Here is a 6470-nt window from a genome sequence, read left to right as displayed (position 1 = left end):
CCTCCTGTTTTTACCAATTAGCGGCGCTCCAGTGTTCCCATCAGGCCCAGTTTAAAGGAACAGTGTTTTCCTCCATAGTGGCGTCATTATCAGAGCCCGGATCCAACAGAGGCCCCTTCATCACGCTGCCCTCCTCCTCCTCACTCTCACACAGTCAGGCCTTTATCTGCCATCATGTGCTCGCCTCTCTGTCCTGCAGCCTGACCCGGTTTCCCTGCGTTCGGGGCGGGGAGGAACGGCTGATTTGGGAAGCTGGCGCAGCGTCGCATGGCCGCAGCTTAACGCTGATTTGATGTTATCTCTTAAGTCGTTCTGCAGAGGTTTGGCTCAGAAATCTGTCCGGCTGCAGAGGCCGGTTGACAGTCACGAGGATCCGAACCAACAGAGGTGAACTCTGAATTAATCTGCTGTCTTATTTCTCTGAGAAAACTTCAGCTAACAGAGCAACTGTTGACTGACAGCAGCAGTCAGAAACGATTGGATAAACATCCGAATCAAAGATCTGGAGGAAAACCTGATGAAAGGAAACCAAGGAAATCGGAAACATTTCAGATGAATTTACCAGCAACGCCTCGGCTCACACTTCAACAACCAAACGCCAAGTTCTTCATTTTCTCATTCAGGTGTCACTGACAGAGGAATCTTTAGACAAATCATCAAGTTAATTGTTTGAATCTTTTCCCCTGTATTTTTGATATTCTGAATAATTTTCATAAAAACTCTAGTTGAATTTTTTTCTTGAATCCGTTTTTGCTCATTTTTTTAGCTAAAATCCTGGAGAGGTTTCTATGGAAGACTAAAGAGTTCACTGACATCTTTTTTTAAAAGGTTATTTTTATTTTAAAAAGTGATTAAATGAAATAAATGTCTAACATTTTATATGATAATAACTCTTGGGGTAACAGGTTAAAAGCTCCCAGTTCATTTTGTTTCCCTGTTTTTATTTCTTCCTTCTGTTTTGCCTCTGAAGCACATGGGATTATTTCTCATGGAAGTTAAAAAATTCTATGTTTGCTCAAGATAAATATCATAAGAACAGAAAATAATAATCTAACTGAATTATATATTTTCTGAATACTTTATATTTCAAAATTTATTTCCTCATTTGCGCTAGCTGTCAGATTATGAACAAGAATTAATTTTGGAGTTTTTGTTTTTTCACATCAGACTGTGAATAGAAATCAGTTTAGATCATCAATTCTCAAAGCAACTAATATAAAAACGTTGAGTGTAAATTAACTCCTGGTTGCTAAGTAACGGCTAAAAGTTTGAAAAACCCCAATGAACAGCAAGATCCAGAAACCAAGATCCTGTCAGTTTTTAACAGAACCGGTCGGGTCAGAACCAGTCCTTAACTGGTTGGTTACTGGTTCCTAGGTTAGCATGTTTGCAGCCGGCTAGCTAACCGAGCTAACGAGCTAGCATCAGCACTGAGTGTTACTCTAGAAAAAGCAGAAAACTAAAATCTGTTACTCATAACGAGCATGTTGAGTTGATCACTAGAGTAAAGTCAGCATGAGGTCGTTTCCCGTCCGTTTGGGTCGGGAGCGGAGCTGGTGCCTGTTCGGCTGACCCCGGGTCACCTGGACAGGTGGGTTCTCTGTTTCTGCTCATTTACATTTAAATTCAACTCCCTGTTTTCTGCCTTTCTGAGCACGCTCAGATCAGATCCCATTAAAGCAAACAGACATCCCCACATCATGATGCTGCCACCACCATGGATCCTGCTTTCTGATTAGGAGACTAATGAAGCCATCCAGTTGCCCTTTATTTTGGGGCAGCAGCATTAAGGGGTGCTGACAGACATTATGACTGTCTGTCAGCTGAGATCAGAAATGATGCTGCAGCAATAAATGTGTGAAATCATCTGTTCTCTGAGTTGCCGGTTTGAATCCGTCCTGATGAGCATCACACTCATCGATCTGTGTTCACTCCAGCGCTCTGACTGAGGTGATAAAAATATGATCAGATTATGTAAACTGGTAATCTGAGGATTATTCTGGGCTGCTGTGTATCTGATCGCGTCAGGAAAACACGCCTGACCTCTGGAAGTTCACATTCCTGCTCACAGCGATAAACCTGCAAATTTAAGGAGACCCTCATGATCCACATGTGATGAGAAAACAGCAACAATCCGGCCCTTGTGCTCCACATTTCGTCCTTTCCACGAGTTTTCCATATTTTCCAATTATTGGTCTCTCCATGCTCCTCCTCATCTCTCTGATCGTTTTCCCGTCTCCGTCTTCATCCTCCCCCGTCCTTCCTGTCCTCGTTCCTCACATCATTTCTTCATGTCTGCTTCGGCCCATTAACCGGGCCAATTAGAACCAGAACCAGAAGCATAAACTGGAGAAACTGGGACAGTGACGTCCTGCAACCGGCTGGAAATGAGACCTGGAGCTTCGTGTTAAATGTTCAGGAGAAATAATCCACAGCAGGCCGGTTAGGGTTCGCTGTCAGAGGTCAGAGGTCAGATGGGCACACAGCCCTACAACTACACATCCCAGAATGCACTGGGAGCTTCTCTCTTCTCTGATGTTAAATGGAAATCACAGCAAGTTTATTTTTCTAATCGCATTCATACGACACAATAAAACAAGAAACTACATTACCAATCAGACTCAAGGCCTTGACCTTTGACCCTTGACCTGAGGAGTCTGGATGGTTCCGACCTGAACGTGTTTCCTGCTGCAGACCGTCTGGAGCTGAAACCGGCGCCGGCTCGACGCTCCACTGAGAACTGGGGGCGTGGTCTCTGCTGAGGTTGGAAACGACCAATCGCTAATGTTTAGCCGTGACACATGGAGAGGCTACCAAGCTAACAGGAAGTTAAACAACCCCGACTTCTCTGCCTGGAGGAAAATGTCGTGATCGTTCCTCCTGCTCCTCCTTGGAGGCGTGGCCAACGCGGACTGAACGGCTCCGTTCTCTTCCTGATGCTAAGCTACAACCACAAGGCGTCGGTCACATCTCCTGCTTCTGTCCTGTGATTGGCTGGTTGAAACCCGTCCAGAGAAATCCAGCTCAATGGGAGAAATCCCAGAGAGATGGGAGATGAGAATCGAGTGCAACTGTTTCAGAAAGCAACAATCTGGAGTTTATGGATCAAACGGATCCGGTTCATTTCCCTCCAATAGAAACCGATCTGAAAAAACGACGAGTTCTGACCCGGCTGTGACAAAGAAACATTTAATCTGCCTGGAAGTGATGTCATAATCTGTAATCTGAGCGCGGAGCGGCAGACGGGGCCCTGAGGGACCCCACAGGCTTCAGCTCTACTAACCAGACCCCCGCCGTGTGCAGGGGCCCACATCATGCCACCTCTTCCACCAACGCTGCCAGCTGATGTCCTGCTGGGGCCCCCGGAGGGCCGCCTGGCAGCGCGGGGCCCCCAGGGGCCCCAGCAGAGACCGGCTGAGGGAGGGAAGCTGCCTCAGGTGTTTTCTGTCTGCTGGTTTCCCTCTGAAGATTGTCGTCGTTTTTCTCAGATGAAACTTCGAGTTTCATCTTTTGGGTCATCTGGACTCAAAGGTCAAAGTTCACAAAGAAACCTGGACCAGGAAGACTGTGATTGAAGACTGGAAGACAGGAAGACTCCTGTCCTTTGTTTATTTATCTGTTTGTTTATTTACGTCACAGTAGAGTGGGGTGGAGGGGGGGCGCCCCCGATGCCAGCAAGAGGGGGGAGCCAGAGCGCATGCGCCACACAGCAGGTGCTTCAGCAGAAGCTAATCTGCATTGCTAATGACCCCCCTCGCCCCCCTCCATCTTGGGGTTAGGAACCTCCTAATATGGCGACATGTTTTCACCCGGAAACACAAAAACTGAGGAAAATAAAAAATTCATCTGGTCCTGATTCTCGCCATTCCCGGATGGAGGGCTCGGTTCGGGTTCGGTTCGGTTCGGGTCCCAGCAGCCCGCGCTGCTCCAGCCTGACCTCCTTTCCGGCAGGCTGGGATGGATCCCGCCATGTGCGTGTTTCTTGCACGCGCCTCTGGGTTTCGCGCCGCTCCCGGTTCATTCCTGGTTATTGTTGTTATTGTGTCTGTCCACGCACGTAAACAACTCCACGCGCCGTGGGTATTCTGCTCCCATTCTCCAGACTGGACGCGCGCGCGCGGGCTCGCCAGCTGAGGCAGGTTTTCCGCTCGGTGCGTTTCTGGAGAAATATTCCAGAGGAATATTCCCAAATATTCCCGATGAGCGCATGCACGTGACTCTGTTGCTCCACATCACGGAGCAGCCGCGCGCGCCGAACCGCTGGACCGGATCCTGCAGAACCTGTGGGATCCGACCCGACAGAGACCCCGAACCGCCGCAGCGGGTCCGCCGCACCGTTAGCGGCTAATTATCCGCGTCAACCTGCAGCCCGCCGCTCACAGAGCCGCAAACAAAGAGCCGCAGACAGGGTGGATGAGCGGATGGATGGATAGATGGACGGATGAAGGGATGGATGGATGAATAAATGGATGATGGATGGATGAATAGATGAAGAAAACAGAACCAACCTCCTTCTGCTCGGTGCGTAATCCGTCTCCAGGCGCGCACAGCTCGGTAATGAGCTTGTTGTGTTGGACGCAAAAAGACGCTGCTGGCGCTAAATCCTCCCACCGCCCCCTCTCCCCCTCCCCTCCCCCCTCTCCCCCCCTCTGATCTGCTGTCTCCTGCGCGCTCACGTGCGCGTGCGTCGTCCTCTCTCTTTCTCTCTCAGCCAATTGTGTGACTCGAAATTGGCGGGACGATGGCAGGTCCCTCAACGCTCGCGCACGCGTACCAGACGTCCTGGCGTATGGTTGCCCCTAGCAACCATCAAGCACCCCCCCCCCCCCTCCCCGCCTTAATCCCCCCTCCCCCCACGCTTTAAGGGAGGCGTGAAGGAGAGGACGGGGTTAAATTTACAGGAGAAATGGAGGCAAGCGCTTCAAGTTTATAACAAGAAAAAAGAGGGAGGGGGGCAAGAGGGGGGGTGAACCGGGGAGGGGGGGGGGGGATTGGGGTAACAAAGGCAACCAGCAGCAGAGAGTCTAAGCGCCAGCAGCTTAGTGCCCCTGTGGAGCCGCCTTTGTTCTGCCCCAATGTGGGGGTGAGGGGCAGGAACAATGGGGCAACACTGGGAGGGGGGCAGAAGGAAAGGGGGGTGACGCATCTTCAGTTGGAAAAACCCAGAGTTTTGTTCTGGTCCAGTAAAATCCTCAGTGTTCCTGCAGTAGATCCAGTCGTCCATTAGATCCACTGATCCCTGACTGGGCTCAACCGGGTTAGCCAGGAGCAGTGGCTAACACCTGGCTAACTCTTCTGCTAGCTCGGTTGCTAACTGTTCCAGATAAACATGAGCCTAACATGAAGCTAGTCTCGGCACTGAGTCACGTGGATTCAAACATTTCCAGAACCTGAAGGAACCGGAGCTGGTGACCCGTCTGGAACCAGTCACCTGTCCCAGTTGGACCGGTTGGACTGGATAACAGACTGGGACTCAATCCAAAGGTTGTGGGTTTGATTCCAACTTCACAGGTTGATGAGCTCCTGGGGAAAACCCCAAGTGGATGGATGATTAATCTCTGCACACAATTTGTGGAAGTGAGGGAGGTCAGAGGTCATCCAGATGAGAGGGTTTCAGGTCTTCCTCCTCTGTAGTGGTGTCCATTCTGATTGGCTGGCACTAGGAAACTTAGCAATACACGTGCACCAAAGCAGAGTGCTAGCTAGCATTAGCTTTGGAGACTCAGTGCAAACATGTTCAATACGGAGCTGAAGTTGGCTTCTGATTGAATTCTGATTCAGCACTGGATGACCACCCTAGCCATGCTAGTTGTTAGCCACTGAGGTAACTTTGCTGGTCCCGTTATCCTCACACTGGGCCATGAATCTGAGTGGACTGGCCTCCAGAACCAGAACCAGAATGTTTGGACCTCCTGGAAGCTGCTGAACCCGTTCTAACCGGTGATGTTTGTAATGTTCCTTTAAATACGTCCAGGACCCAGTGACTGGTTCTGACCCAGTGTGTTACCATGGTTACAGCAGTCCCTAGGCTGAAGTGAAACGAGAGTGGTTCCCTGAAACCAGTACAAACATTTTCCAGTTATCAATCCAGCTTCATCCATGGAGAGCGGATCAGCCCAGTTTGAAGAGCTACTGGTTCACCAGTAAGCCCAGTTTGCCCCAGTATGGCCTCCCATTTGGATCGGAGGAGGCAGAGCAGAACCAGAGCTTTGGTTCTTTTTTTTTTTTTTTTTTTTTATTATTCTCTTTATTCATTTCATTCAATACAAATAAAAAAAAATTTTTAATACAAAGAAAAAAAATAAAATAATTTAAAAAAATGAAATGAAAGGTAGCAGAAAGAAGAAAATAATCTTATAATATCTGCCCCTTTTTCTCAGCTATGGATCAAAACAACAAAAAACAAACAAACAAAACAAAACAAAAAAAAAAAAAAGAAAACTAACATTTTTTTGATTTGTCTTATGTGA

At 48.7% G+C, this 6470-nt stretch overlaps 1 protein-coding gene across 1 annotated transcript in view; it reads right to left on the bottom strand.

Moving 5' to 3' along the window:
• Nucleotides 1–4638, bottom strand: part of LOC116737579 (sarcalumenin) — a 22306-nt gene extending 17668 nt beyond the window's left edge. Inside the window, exon 1 of the mRNA XM_032590811.1 lies at nucleotides 4509–4638. The gene's annotated coding sequence lies outside the window, so the exon portion shown is untranslated. The remainder of the gene's footprint in view (nucleotides 1–4508) is intronic.
• Nucleotides 4639–6470: the final 1832 nt, after the last annotated feature.

The sequence above is a fragment of the Xiphophorus hellerii genome, chromosome 18, assembly GCF_003331165.1.
Source record: "Xiphophorus hellerii strain 12219 chromosome 18, Xiphophorus_hellerii-4.1, whole genome shotgun sequence".
NCBI classification, from domain to species: Eukaryota; Metazoa; Chordata; class Actinopteri; order Cyprinodontiformes; family Poeciliidae; genus Xiphophorus; species Xiphophorus hellerii.
This window is presented reverse-complemented; position numbering and strand designations above follow the sequence as displayed.